This window comes from Camarhynchus parvulus, chromosome 4 (assembly GCF_901933205.1).
Source record: "Camarhynchus parvulus chromosome 4, STF_HiC, whole genome shotgun sequence".
Lineage (NCBI taxonomy): Eukaryota > Metazoa > Chordata > Aves > Passeriformes > Thraupidae > Camarhynchus > Camarhynchus parvulus.
The window spans coordinates 17,530,617-17,545,353 of record NC_044574.1 but is presented as its reverse complement, the minus strand read 5'-3'; the positions used below and the strand labels follow the sequence as shown (position 1 = coordinate 17,545,353).

The following is a 14,737-nucleotide window of genomic DNA, read 5'->3' as shown; positions in this document are numbered from 1 at the left end:
TGTTTCACCACCAATTCCCTGACAAGAACAAGCTGGTTCAGCTTGTGGGTAAGTACGATGGGACCTTGGTGCCTACATTCTGCTGAAGTCCAAGAAAACTGGATAAAACTGCTGCCTGTGCTTTGATCCTTTCCAGTCCTGGGGCAGAAGTCATTCTGGTACAATTAAGTAGCTTGGTATCTGTCTTATGATGGAGGATTAAAGACTTAGCATTCCAGCAGCGGATTCCTGAAAAGTCCAATCAAGAAAATACGTCAAAGGCATACAAACGCATAAGTGCAGCAGCACATGACTCAATACACAGCAAAGTTGCCAGGACAACTCTCTTTCAGAAGTGAGTGATAAGCTGCTTTAATATAATTCTACAGCAGTCATACCCTTTCCTCATCCCAGCCAGAGGCTGGAATACCTTTCTCAGAAGGTCACCTTCCACATAGATTCTTTTTACAACCCAATTTGTTAACCTCTTCTCTCAGGCAGTCTGTTGCACAGTATCCTGTCTCCTAGTGACACAAAAAACCTCCTACTGGGGCTACTAAAAATGCATCATGTGTAATTTTTTGTAGATTTTTTTTCCTTGCTGCCTCCCCAGACTGAGAGCAGTAGCTGTTGGAAATTGAGTGCTTAAATTACATGGCAAACTATGATAAATTTCCAGGCATAGAACTGTACCAACTGCCAAACTAAACTACTCATTTTCATTTCAGTTGGTCGTAAAAATGCAATCAAACACCCTGAATCCCAGATGGAAGTTTATAAAATTTAATTTGTTTCACTCTATACAATTAAAAAAAAAAAAGTGTGTTCTAGAAGTCGTGATTTTTTTTAAGAACCCATTGCATTTAGGTAATTGATTTTAATAGATAATTTTTACTCTGATTAGTACCTTTCTTTTAAAGTTGTATTTTAAGCAATTTCATTATGCATCAAAATTTGAAAAATAATTTCCAAGAAAATAGTAAGTGTGAAGAATTCTGTCCATCCCTTAAGAGTTTAAGAAGTCAGCTATAGAAATTGCAGTAACTAGGGGTTGGTTTTGGTGTCTGTGGATTTTTGGTTTTGTTTATTTGTTTGTATTTTTGCTTGTTTGCTTGTTTTTATTTTACAGTGCTGCTGACAAGAGGGCATCCACCTCTCACGCTGATGCCCGTGAATGCCCCTTTGGTTTCCAGTTGGTCACAGCTGTCCTTCATGCTGCTGAGCTGTTGTAGTGCAGACTAGGATTCCAGAAGGCAAAGGTCCTTTGTCACTGTAGATAGAGTGGAAAAGTTGAAGTGCATGTCTCTGAACTCAAGATCAGTGTTCTGATGTTTCCATTTCTATAGAAATGCAGTGCTGAACTGCAATAGGAAAAAATTCTGGGAAATTTCCCATGAAGACCATTTTATAGTCCCCTCTTTTTTTATTTCTTGGTCTTCTTAAGAACATGTGATTTTGGCTCTGGTTTCTGCTTTTTTCTTTTTTTTTTCCTTTTTCTATGTCAAGGTATGGAGTGATGCTAAAATAACAGTTTGTTCCTGCTTGATGTTAAAATAACAGTCTGTTCCTGCTCTCAAACACATAATTAGCAGACAGCAGGGAAGAGAATTATTTTCAAAACCCAAAGACTAGGTCCCCAAATGGTTGTCAATTACTGATACACAAAGTATGTAAGCTGTCAAAACTAGTGACTGTTCTTTTGTTTGATATCTCCTATGATGTATAGTAAGGGTTTTCTCCTGGAAACTCAGTTTCTTTATGTTATAGAAAAAAAGGACTTCAATTATAGGAAATGGTATAAATATTTTTTCATTTTTTTCCTCAACTTGCTGAATTAAAAGTTCATTTTTTTATGTTAACTTATTTCAGCATTCATTAGGTAAATTTGTATTAGGAGAAAATTTGAGGAGTTTAGTGAAGTTCATACTAGGAAAAAATGCAAATAATGTATTTTAAACCTACTTAAAATACTGCTTTAGAAATGTCTCCAGCATGCTATAGGCCATGGAAGTAGTTGTGTATTTGCTGATAGGAAACCTCAGGCATGGGATTTCTTTAATTATCTCATTAATATTCCTAACACTTTATTAAGGTTTTATTCCTAAATATATATATATATAATGCTCTTGTGTAATACTGCCTCTAAGTCAGTGCAAGGAGAAAAGTTGGATGCAGATTTCCGTGTACTCTGTTCCAATTGTTTTGTAGTATACATTGAATTTCCACAGGTCCTGTATAGTGATAGCTCTACCCTCAAAAGAAGACCTACAGCTGCTGGTTTCTACTCAGTTAAGAAATAAAACCAAACTAAGAATTCTAAAAAAAATTTGCTAAATAACTTTTTGAGAAAAGTTTCAAAGTATATCCAACAAATGGTTCTTGAGGAAAGGTTTCAAAGGTTTCCAAGCAGCATGTTTGCAGAATGTCCTTGAAGGACTCTACTGAGATACTGTATAAAGATATTAATCTGCTTTCACCCCAGAAATATCTTTTCTTAAAGAGACTGTTCAGTTTCCATCTAGTATGTTTGTGTGTTTTTATGTTTAAATTGAGATGAAGGATTCAGTCCTTCACTGTTCTGGCCTTTGCCTCTGGGTGAAGTTCAGCAGCTCTGCCATCATCATTCAAGAGCTCTTCTACCTTACAAGCTCTTCACATTGTTTACCTTTTCATTCTCTTGCCCCTGCAATGCAAGCAGTTACTCGATGGAGTAAAAGGTTTACTTTGCTTTGTAGTACAGCATTGGTTTTGTCTTTCCAGATTGTAATTGGCCATACATTAAATTCTCCTATTCCTTAGCCAGTGCCTGCAAATCATGAGTTTAATTTCTTGACCCTTCACTGCTTTCCTCTTGCTCCTTTAGGCTTGTAAACTCTGACCACTTAAATATCACATTTGCTTTCAGGTTGTTATCACAAGAAACACTGATTAATAGTCCAGACTGGAAGAACAATTATGCAGTGACCCTTTTGTAAAAAGCTTGGAAAATAATCCTTCTAAAAGAAGCAATTTGGACATAAAGGTTGGACTTGATGATCTTGGAGTTTTTTTCCAACATTTCTGTGACTCTATAAGTGATGAAAGATTGTGTATATGAAGCATTGTTTACCTCAGATTGTAGTGTTTTATTGTAGAGGATTACTGAAATTCCTAACTTAACTTTTTTTTCTGTTGATGTTGAGTTTTGGCTACAGGCTTTTTGACTTAAAGATAAGCATGTATTTATGCTCCAGGACTCGTTTTCTGTGTTTTCATATTCAGGACACAGAGCACTTTCATTCTGACAGATTGATTGTAAACTAAAGGTACAATTTTTTCTTGACAAAAGTTTATTTGGTGTTTATTTTGGTCTTAGTTTTATCTAAAATCTCAGTCTGATCTGTTGTCAGAATTTAATTAACTGCATGAATTTATGAAGTTGACTCTGTGGACTTAGAAGAGGCACAGGTAGACAAGCTGGGTATTTATTCATGCTCTTGTTTAGTTCTTATACTGTATACTTTGGAAAAGTCTTATAGCCCTCTCAGGCTGGGCTAAGTGGATGCTATAGGAAGCCACCTCGTTTTGGAGTCAGCTGCTGGCAGTATGATTCTTTGTTCCCCCTGGGTGTTTCTAGGAAAAAAAAAGTGAAGTTTGGGAACGCTCTGTAGCTCTCTTTTCTGGCTCCACAGAAGTGACATTTCATTATTTCATTTATGAGAATTGCTTTTGTTTGCTTCATTAGTTTCATTTTTAATAAGGAATGCTATTTAGAAATCCTTCTGAGCCAAGTAGTCTTACAGTAGCCTCCTCCATTCTGCCTTTTAGGTAACCTACAGTGGGTAATTGGAAGTTCTGTAGAAGATGTGTGCATGTGATTGTCAAATTACTCAGTTTGGTTGCCCCGTTTCTTTTATTTTTTTTAATTATGTGTTTTAATTAACAAGCCATTGCTTACATTTCTGAAAGCCTGACATAAACAACAGGTCTTTTTGTGAGTACTTTGAAAGTTAACAGGCCTGGGATTTTTTGCTTGTTTTTAATTGAGGCCTGTTACTCCTCTGAATTTTGGTAAAGAGATTTGCTTTGTTGATGAAAAGCTAGATAGTGAGAATGCATTAGAGCTTTTAGCAGCTTTCAAAGCAGAAAGGTTGATAAAAGTGCTGTGGCCATAGCTGTCCTTTCATGCAAACTGTGGATGCAAATGGACAGGGAAGGTGTGAGGGAAGAACATAATAAAAGGAGTATACAGAATCTTGCTCCTAGTGCCACTGGAATCAGGAATTTCTTTTTGCCTCGTGCTCCTGTTTGAAAATTTTAGAGCATGAATACTGCATTCCCCTTGTTTTGGATAACAAAGCACACTTATGGCTTTATAGACTGGGTGTTTCTACAGACTCCTAGGAATATAGAAACCCTATTACATTTAACAGCATCTCAGGGAAGGTGTCAGGTTGTTTCCTGAATGTGATAAAGCACAAGAGAGTTATTTCTGCCTGTGTCAAGAAATTGGTGTCTGTAGCTTTGTACAGCAGCTGGAAAACTCTGATTCTGCTGGGTTGAGAACTGCCAATCTCCTTGGAGTTGTGAAATTCCCACTATTAATACAATAATTTTTATCGGGAAAAATACTTTTTTTATGATACTAGAGAACCCTATAACATCAAATTAAGACAATTATTGTAATATAAAATTGAATATGGGACTCAGCAATCATGTAAGACTGGGATTTAAGGGAAAAAATTAAAACTGAAACCAAAATATTTCCAAGCAGTTTTTAAATAAGGCAATGTAGTGAAAATCCAGAGAAAAGATGCCAAAATTTTGTGACCTGCTCGTGGTTATTGCTGACTAATGGTGTTTTATTTAATTACTGCTCCAGTATTTGATTAACGTTTCATAAGGAAGATATTTTGCCATTGTTTCACAATCTCTGCTAAATTAGAACTTTAAGTAGTTTTAATGCTTCTTACTTTAGCCCAAGCTTATTGTTTTAGAAGATTAATTTGCCAAGGTGTCTTCCACATTCCATCAAATCCACAGAGGATGTCATGGTTAATGAGGGCACCATGTGAGCCATTCAGTTAATTGAGTATGTTGTGGCCATTTCTATAAGGTGAACTGTACATCTGTTCTGTGTCATTGTAAGGATAACTTGAATTAGCATATCCTTTCACTTTGAGGCTACTGTTGTTTTTTCAATCTTTTTTATATTTTCCTTTTTCACATATATACTTCCTCTTCCATAAATCTTTGCTTCCCTTATGCTATTTGGATTTATGTAATTTGCCTGCTTAGCCTTCTGAACTGATAGATTAATTTATCAACAGTGCTGCAAGGGAACTTGATTGCATCCAGAAGGGATGACATTGGTTCTGGTTGTACTGTGTAGTTTAAGAACAACTCGAGGTTTGACCATTGCTGTTTTAAAGCCTGTGCTTGATACTAGCAGACAGTGTGTTTTTGAATGGATTGGCATGGGATTCCTTTGTTCTGTCTGAGCCATCAAAACACAGTCGTGTTGAAACAAGCACAGGGGAAAGATTTGAGACAGCTGGTGATGCTCAGTTTAAGTGTAACTTCATGTTTAGCTGGTACAGAAAAAAAATATAATTCTCTCTCTCCATCTCATGTGAGAAATAAGGATATGTCACTGGGGGAAAGAAAGGGGAACAAAGAGGTACATTTTGCTGTAAAAAATTATCATATCTCCTTCAAGCCTCTTCTTAAAGACACCATGATATCCTTTAATAAGTAGTTCACCATTTCTGAGGAAACAAGAAGGAGGACAGTCTCAGCTGTAAGAAATAAAATGTCTTTAAGAAGAGGCTTAAAATAGCTATGATTTTTGACAGTAGAATGTACATCTTTATTCCCCTTTTTTTGCCCCATAAAATTATTCCAGTGGCATATCCGTATTTCTCATTGAGATGTAAAGAGAGAGCAAGGGTTTCAGGAAAATGTCTGAAAGAATTTAGCTATTAGCCAGAAAAAATGTTTTCTTCTATATTTTATGAAAAAGAAAAAAGTTACAGTCTTTTAGAAATAGACTTTTGAGTATCCTAGACAATAACCTTCAATTTGACTATGCAATTCAAAATGCATCACAAATTATTTCAACCACAACCTGCAAATACAAGATTAATGCAAGCAAGTTACAAGGTTTACCTTATGATCTATTGTAAGTCTAACAAAGATGATGAATGAGACATAATAAAAAAGACTGAAGGAAAAATGTGAGTGAAGAAAAATGAGAAGAGTGTCCTGAAGCTCAAGGCTTGTAAGTAAATAGTATTACTTTTTATGCTATTTATATGTATGGTGAAAGAATAACAATTATAAACCAAGGAGAACAAAAATATTGACTTGCATTTTCATAGGCAAATCGGCAAAATTTTGTTTCTGTATCTTTCCCATATTAAATATTTTGTATTAAATAGAGTTAAACAATTGAAGCCTTCATAGTAAATATTATACAACCTGGTTGAGGTAGGAAAACAGTTAATTCCATAATGTGAGCAGGAAAACTTCTGTAAATACCAGGAGAAGTAAATACCAAGCAATAGCCAGTTTTCTTGGGGAGTTCTCAGATCCATAATGGGTAAAATACTATTTTATCTGCGTGTCCCAGTTCCTGAATAGTTTAGAAACAAATTTAGATTTTAAAGTCAAGAACTGCTCAACACTGTCTTTCTTCCAGCACTCATAACTTTTGAATAAATTTTTGGATACTCTAGGGCATTCTCCATGTACTGCTGTTTCTTTTTTCCCCTCAGCAAAGGAAACAGTTATGATGGATGTGAATCTGTGCAGTAGCTTTCCAGAGGGGATCTTGGGCCATGTGTGCTTGGCTCTGGTTTCCAGCTGGGAATCTGGCTGAGTTCTGCTGGAGACTGCAGATAAGAGCAGGTTCAGAGACACCCAGCCTCCGCAGAGATGCTTGCTGCTATTAGTCAATCTTCTCAGTGATGAGTTCAATTGGATTAAAAACCTGTGCTTCTCAGGTGCTGGGGAAAGAAGCTTCTTGAAAGAAGTCAGCTACTTTGCTTGCAGAGTCTTCCATCCCCTAATCACTCTCCTGCTTTGATGAGGGACACACAGAAGATGGTTTGCTGTTCCTAACTGCGGTTATATAAATATAATTTTTAATTTTCACCCTCATCATGTTTTCTCTTAATTAATCTTTAATGGAAAATTAAGTTTACTTCTTCTGCGCCCATGTTTTTCTCTGCAGAGTCTTTATCTTAAAATATATACCACATATACCAGTGAAGGAATGGCTCAGTAATATGGGTTAAAGCTGGTTTTGCTTATTTAAATTTTCCTCTATAGTCTCATTTGTACTATGCAAAATAGGGCAAGGGGATCATATATCATGAAGATAAACCTGTCAGAGAACCCAAAGATATCCTTTTAGGAAAAAAAAACCCATACTATTAAAATAATAGATATGCAGAAAACCCAGCAGAGTGGTTTTACAGAAATTGCTGTAATTCAGTCAGGCCTAGTTTATCTGTAGTTAGATTATTTCTGTAGAGCTGTAGCTTCTATATAGGATATTTTTCTAATAATTTTTCCCCTTTTTTATTTTTTTTCTTCCCCTTAGAGGATTCTAGTTCTACTCTTTCAGCTAGTGAAATGAAGAGTTGCAGTCCAACTTTGTATTTTCTCAGACCTTGTATTACCCTGTTAGTGTATGGCACAGTATAGCTGAGTATCTGTTTTCACTTGTTTATCCTTAAAGAAATTAAATAAAATAATTGGATGTAAATGTCAGGTAGTATCTTTATATCTGTATTGTCCAGCAATTTCTTTTGGAGTGAATTATTTTAAATGTTGTTCTCCTCTTGAACTCAGCTGTGGGTTTAAGGGTTATGTGCATTAGGTATAGTGGTACAAGAGAGGGGGTAATTCTGACCTTTTAAGTTTTTCAATTCCTTGCATGTATGGCTGCCACTTAAGAAGACTAAAAACAACTGTGCATCTTTACATGCAGTCATTCTTTAGGCAGCTTTACTTTTCTGTGCTTTGAAAGGGAGGGTGAGCAACTGGGAACACGGGGATGGCAAATTCAGTTTGTGGCCAGCTCGTACTTTTGTGGTTGGAGTTATGTGGTTCATAACCATTCCAGCAGATGTGTCACAGCAGGCTTGTTGCTCTCTTAGCATGTGAGACCACATTCACATGGGTATGCATGCCCAAGCTAACAAAAATCTCAGGCATTTTTTTTTCTTATTCTTACAGAAAGTGGTAAAAGAATTTCATCAGATTTTTCATGAAAAGTAATGAAAAATTGAAAAGTATTAGAAAAATACTGATCTGTGCCTTCATGTTTTCTTTTCTTCCTTGAATTGATTATGGCTTGAACTGCTAACTCCTGGCAATATAATTCTTATAAATGCACTCCCTTTAGTCTGCTGATATTGAAGGATGAGTTCTGGAAGAGCATACATTGCAAAAACAATAATTTCCATTAACATTAACCCAAGAAAGTTTTGGGGAGGGTGTGTGTGTTTGGGCGTATTTGTATTTTCTTTCTCTTCTTCTTCTTTTTTTTTTTTTAAAGCACTGCAGTCACTTTGTCCTTTTTACCCTCTTCCTAGAAAAATATGAATTATCTTTCTCGCTTTCTCCTCTAGGAAATTTGTTTTATTTGATAAGGAAAAGGAAATCTGAGGGTCAGCTGTGGCAATATTTCAGCCTTTCTGATATTTAGTTGGTTAGCAGATAAAGACCAACGGAATTCATCTCCTCCATGGAGCCTTTGAAGTAAGATTACTGTGTTCCTTGGAGCAGAAGACATAACTTACAAAAATTTAAAAATCACACTTTATTTTTTTTATATTAGTGTCTTGTAACATGACTTCATAGTCCTATATTGGAAGCCAATTCATCCAAGGTGAATTCTGTCATAAAGTGTAAGATCAGGTCTGTTAATTACTCTGCACTCTGTTTTCAAAAAGCACATTATTGTTTTCTGAGTTAATTGAAAAAATCCATCTTACTTATCCTTTATTAGAATTATTTCTGAATCTCAATCATGGTGCACTAGGAAATGTGTGTGTTTCTGTAGCTGTAAAGACATATGCAACATTTATACATTGAGCATTTAGCATCTGTACAATTTGCTGGCAATATAATCAAGCACAGATGCTGTCATAGAATATATCCAGTGAAAAGATGATCAATTATTTTCTTGCATTTAACAGTTGGTTTGGCAGCAATACTGACTTCTCACTGGAACTCCCAGAAAGCTCAGTTAAAAGGGATAGAAGCGATGTGCAATACCCAAGTTAGGATAAAATCACTTCACAGAAGTTAAAATGACAGCATCTGGTAGATGAATGCCTGCAAAAAAGAAAACTGCAGAACTGCCTTGAGCCAGTTTTGCTTGGGAAATGTACATTAGTTTCACACGAATTGACTTATTTTTCAAACTAGAAGGATTTTTGTTTGTTTGCTTATGGAAATTGCAAGTGTCACTGAGGATTATGCAAGTCTAGCAAGTCAAAGAAAATAAATAGTATTAATAGTTATGATTTTAAGTCCTCTGATAATTTCAGTCACTTTTCAGAATATTTAACATTTCATAGATCTTGCAACGCATTCTTTTGGGTAATATTAAAGGCTGTGGTCCACAGAATTGGCAATTGCACTGACTTCACTGTGGCCAAACCTCTGAGGAGAGAGTTGAGTTGCACAAAGAGGTCACTCTGCATGTCTTTTGATTACAGGCATAGTATTTCCTTCAGGATTTCAGAACCCTGTCATCCTTAATCTCTCCATTGATCTTGTGTGACTTGCGCAAGGGGCCAAATTTCCACCTGCTATCTAGGAGGCTGGAGGTGTCTAAGAGCTTATATGATGAATGTATATGTCTGATTGACATTTGAAATATTCAGCAATGTAGGCTGCTTGATTGCTTTAGGCTGTTTCATTTCAGTATGAATTTGAGCAGTATTTGGACAGAAAATTTTGATGCACACACATCACTGTTTTGTACACACACACACTCAGATACAAGGTAGGTTTCAAGACCTACAGGTCTTTAACAGCTGAGCTGGTAAAAAGAGAAATTTCTGGCTTTCTGGGCAGGAATCAGCCCCCCTGCCCTTCTGCACCGAGGAGGATCCAGTGACCTCCCTCTGGCTCTCTGGAGTGGAAATTAAGCTGTCATGGCTCCATCGTGGTGTTAACACAGGACACTCTGCTCTCTGCTTTCCACTTGATTTCCAGCTTTGCTCTTAGTGTTTCTTATTTTTCCTTACTTAGCTGAAACAGCATTTGTTTACCATCTTGGCTGGAAGATATTTTTCTTCCTTTTCCATCTAGTAATCAGTCTAAGTCAGAAAGAATGTTCTTTTTGCCGTTGTTAGTCATTTCAGCATGACTGCATTTGTGAAGATCTGGCAGGACACAAGACAGTTTCTCAAAGGATACTGTCAAAGAGAATTCAAATTCCCCTGGTTTCTCCTGGTCTTGGCATTTCCTGAGGATCTTTTAAAGGCCTTCCATCTTCACAGGTAGCTTAGTTCCCCGTACACTTCCCAGCATCTGAATTACATGTTAGGTGGGATTTAAATGAGCTGATTTTTTTAGCAATGGAAGAAGAAGAAGAGGCTGCGAGGGTTAGGGAGCTTTCCAAGGCTAAAGAATCTAGGGGTGGAAAAAGAGAGATAAAGCAAGAATAACAAAATAACACCAGATGCAGAAAAGATGTCCTGGTAAGGACAAAAATATACAAGAAAAAAAAGAACCCAGAAAGAAATAAAAGTGGGAAAGGCAAACAATGTAGAAATGGGGATCTAGTCTGACTTTTCAATACATAAAGTCCTCTAACTTCCACCTTTTTTCTATTGTATGACTGTACCCAAAATCCACACTTTAGGGACTAGGTCTTTTATCATAAAGAATGATCTTTCCCATTGGAACTGTTCTATTTTAATTAGCACAGGTGACCAGATAAGTTTGGTCATTCACATGAGCTCAACATTTGAAATTTTTGGGTTTTCATTTTTATGTAAAGACTTTCCATAGCAAAAATTCCAGCTCCGTTACAGCAGCCTCTTCTATCTGGTGCTACAGGATGTGCTTTCTGCATCCCCATTAATAACTTTCTGCACATACTGGAGTTAAAAGAATTTTTGAAGTAAAAAAGCAATGTTGAAATAGGAAAAACTTGGAATAACTTTTATCTTCAATCCCCTGTTGCAAATATGACCCTTTACTTTTAAGAGGATAATAATATGTTTCCTTGGGTTTTCAAGATAATCATAAGACCTATGTGGGTTATATAAGCTTTCTTGAGAGACCTAATAATCCATGGGAGACAACTGCCTGTTGAGATTAATCCATTTTTATTTTTTTGAAGGCATAAAAATATGAAGCTTTTCCATTTAAGCCTTGGAGTTAGATGTAGAATGCACTGAAAAACTGCCTTTTTTTTTTCCCTCCTGCAAAGTTGAAAAAGACATTTGCAATTATGGTAATGTGCTCTGGATGGGCTTTTTTTTGGGTGGGGGGGATGGGAAAGTTGAAAGACTAGATTACATACACTTATACCTGCTTGATTAGAGATAAAAATAGTATCTCCTACTGACAAACTGTTTCATCACACAGCAGTATCTGCTGGGGCACATTTTGAAGCTATTAGAATTTCACAAGTCTATGAATCTCACTTCAGGAATGGTTTCCTTGCTGACATGTACCTTTTGAATGTAGGTAGATAAAAAACAGTGTTCTGCACATACACCACAAACAAATGACCCTTGTTCATTGTTCCCTTCATGGCACAGTCTTGATCCCATCCAGAATTATGGTAACAAAACTGTCTACAGCCAAGATTTAGGAATAATTCGTCTGTCGGTTTGTTTTCCTATTGCATTTTTTGCATGATTGTCCTGGCCTTTCACTTCCAATTTATCTGGTTTAGCCCTTTCACTGTGGTAAACTAAGCTGTTCTTATTGGTATAGAAGATGTCAGTGTATATATTGCCCTACTTTCTTAGGAGTGATTCTTCCTGACAATAGGAATCATGTGGGAGACATCTCATATTTTATGTGATAAAAAAAATGCATTTCACTCTGTCATGGCTAAGAAAGGATAGTCAATTCCCTTGAAGGATATATTTTCAAATACTGTGTTAGCTGCTTCGAACGTGATACTTTAAGTGTGTTGCAGCCCTAGGATTGGCCCCACAGTAAATCTACAGGTTGTCAAAGTAATTTTGGTTTAGATGTTAGCACATTTATTTGGATGGCATTTTTTAATAAGTTGACTAGATGTTGGTGTGCAGGTGCCAAAACACAAAGCCTGGATATGGATTTAGAATATTTCACACTAGTATCTTCAAGAACAGTGATAGTAACAGTACAACATTTTGTTGGATGATGCTGATTTAATTTTATTCATTCATTCTGTTGGAATTTGTAGGGAAATTTGGTAGAGAAATTTACATGGCTAGTGAATGTTTGGATTCCTCAAATTCTCTTTTTGTGTCATTGGATTAATTTCTTCTTGGATTTAGCTCTTGGCCTACAGAACATATTGTCTGAATTTCAGAAGATGCTGACTAAAACACAGCCATCAGATTAACACTGTTTATCTAACATAAGAAACAACAATATCAATGAAAGCAGAACTTCTAAAATTAAATGATTGCGGGAAATATTGCATCTAGTGAGGAATGACTTAGCATGACTCTTAACCTAGAGGACAGTTCTGAGGACATAAATTTATCACATAAAATGAGTAATTATTTTACAAGGCAAATTATCCTAGATAGAGAATATGCAGTGTAATCTTGCCACTCAAATTTGTTTATGAAGCTGTTTAAATGTGAAAGTGAGTCTAGCAGTATTCTGGAATTGATTCATTGCTATTATAGCAAGTGAAATGTGCGGGTTTGGGCACTGTAGTCAGTGGACTTGGCTGAATTTCCTGAAGGAGAAGGCAGGGTTGAAATGTGGAGACTCTAAACAGCTTGTAAAGAGAGTGAAATCATCCGTCACTTACAGGGGGTAAGGAGGGTAGGAGGGCTCCAATATTTCCCCCAAAAGGGGGAGAAAGTGGTTTAGTTGTTTAAACTCCCCATTCACAGTGGTGCCATCTTACTATGCCATTGTATATCCCAATTACATACCTTTGGTTATTGGGTGTGTTTCACAGGACCTAGGCACTTCTGTTTGTCCTGCTGATTACACTTCAGAACCCTGGCATCTCACTGATAGTGGCTGGGCTTTGAGGACCTTTCATACTTCATAGATGTTGGAGTTTAACTGCCACAAGAGGTTATTACGTTTTATGGGGGCTTGTTTTCCCCTAAGACTTTTTTCTGTGCAATCTCCTTGCAACATACCTCATCCCCCAATTTTTGTTTCTAACTCCATATTAGAATCTGAATGGTTTGAAAGTATCAATAAGAGGAAATATTCTTCCATGAGAGAGTCATAAGCTTCTTTAAGGAAGAGGAAAAAAGAGGTAAAATACTGAAATGACTCAATTTCTTGCAACAATAGTGTTGTAAGAAATTATGAATTACAACAATTGTGATACAACCTTGCAATCAGATCACATTTTTGGCTTCTCTTTAGAGGATGTTATTTGCGCAGGACATATTTTCTTATCCCACTGCAATCTTTATCTACTTTTCTAAGCTAGCTGCTATCATAACAGCAAACCACCCCCAATGCAAATGCAAGTGAATGGTTTCCCCAGAGGCACATTGGTTCTAAAAAAACAGACAGCAGTAAACAGGAGAGTAATGTCCTTCAGGGATATCAAGTCTTGCATTTAAACAAGGAGCATCCTCTGAAGAGCAGAAGCCTGTATCATGAGTATAACTCTGCTTTGGTTTGTATTTACCCACCAGCCTGCTCTCCAGTTTTCACTTATTTCAGTGTTCCTTGTATTTATTTTACAACACACCAAATATTCTGTGATTCACACTGAGATTTGAAACTTACAAAATCAATTCAAACAAAGTGGATTAAATAATAAGTTACTGAGGAGAGGGAATAAAGTTTAATTAAGGTCTTAATTGTAAATCAGTGGTAAAGACAAGAACCCACCCACCAAACCATGGGTTTAGGTCTGACCTTGCACATACATTGAGCAGAGCTTGTCCAGACACAATTAATCCTGCCTTATTTTTCACTCCTCAGGGAGCTCCATTACTATATTGAAGTGTATGTATAGAAAGAGAATAAAGAAACCTCTGTAATTAATTTTCAATTAGTATACACTGTATACTAATTGCTATATACTCTGTACCTCTTTCATAACCCCATTTTCTTACAGATCTTTTAAGTTTTGCTTTGTAAAAATTATTTAAATGTAGTAATAAATTTTCTTCTCAGATGTTATGGCTTATTTATCAGACTCAGTTTCTCAAATATCCTTTACGCAGTTTAAGGAATGCATGCAAAGAAGTGGAAGAAAAACACTGATTCAAAGCAAATTTAATGTTAAAATCAGACTCCAAGTAGGCTTTTAAATTACTTATGCTCTTCTACTGTGTATTCCCACCACTACACAGTGACCTCCAGCACTTTCCTATTTTTAGAAAGATGCTAAGTGTGGTTTTAAGATAGCGCTGTTTTATTTGCACTTTCAAACATATTAAATGGTACCAGGATTTGCACAACACAGGCTAATATTGGATCTCATCTACAATGCAAAAAAAGAAACAGGTGTTAGCAACTGCAGTATGAATATTTTCTTGCACTATTTCTTTATCAAGCAGGTATTTATAGTTCAAATATGCCCTTAGTTTTTGCA

At 36.3% G+C, this 14,737-nt stretch overlaps 1 protein-coding gene across 3 annotated transcripts in view; it reads left to right on the top strand.

Moving 5' to 3' along the window:
• The window catches only part of KCNIP4 (potassium voltage-gated channel interacting protein 4), a 384,901-nt gene that overhangs the window by 117,064 nt on the left and 253,100 nt on the right, over positions 1–14,737 (top strand). The window lies entirely within an intron of this gene.